General features: G+C 41.0%; 1 protein-coding gene across 1 annotated transcript in view; it reads left to right on the top strand.

Annotated features, from left to right (window-relative positions):
• Positions 1–700, top strand: part of PRIM1 (DNA primase subunit 1) — a 22,793-nt gene that overhangs the window by 12,610 nt on the left and 9,483 nt on the right. The gene's annotated exons all lie outside the window — the stretch shown is intronic.

Below are 700 nucleotides of genomic sequence, written 5' to 3'. Positions count from 1 at the left end.
AAAAAAAAAAAAAAAAAAAAAAAAAAAAAAGAGTTGGATGCTTAACTGACTAAGCCACCCAGGTGCCCCTCAATTTCATTTCATTTTAAATAGCCACATGTAGGGGCGCCTGGGTGGCTTAGTCGGTTAAGCGTCCGACTTTCGCTTGGGTCATGATCTCGCGGTTCGTGGGTTTGAGCCCCGCATCAGGCTCTGTGCTGACTCCAGCTCAGAGCCTGGAGCCTGTTCAGTCTGTGACTCCCTCTCTCTCTGACCCTCCCCTGCTCACGCTGTCCCTCTCTCTCTTCTAGAAATAAATAAAAATATTCAAAAATAAATAAATAAATAAATAAATAAATAGCCACATGTAGCTAGTATAATGGACAGTGCAGATCTCTGATCTCTGATTGGCTTTTCTTAGTCAAATTTTGCTACCCTTCTTTCAAAACAGAAGCTCAAATATCACTTCATTTAAAAAAAAAAAAAAACACTTCACCTATTCCAGCTCTAACATTGTAGATTCCACTATTAATGTTTGTAGAATGATTACAAACATTCAAATTAAAGTATTTGAGGGGCACCTGGGTGGCTGAGTCAGTTGAACGTCTGACTCTTGATTTCAGCCCAGGTTATGATCTCACAATTCATGGGTTTAAGTCCCACATCAGATTCGCGCTAGCAGTGCAGAGCCTGATTGGGATTCTCTCTCTCTTTCTGCCCT

The sequence above is a fragment of the Crocuta crocuta genome, unplaced genomic scaffold (assembly GCF_008692635.1).
Source record: "Crocuta crocuta isolate KB4526 unplaced genomic scaffold, BGI_CrCroc_1.0 scaffold549, whole genome shotgun sequence".
In the NCBI taxonomy this organism is placed as follows: Eukaryota; Metazoa; Chordata; class Mammalia; order Carnivora; family Hyaenidae; genus Crocuta; species Crocuta crocuta.
Note: the sequence above shows the minus strand (reverse complement) of the source record. Positions and strands in the feature narration are given on the sequence as shown.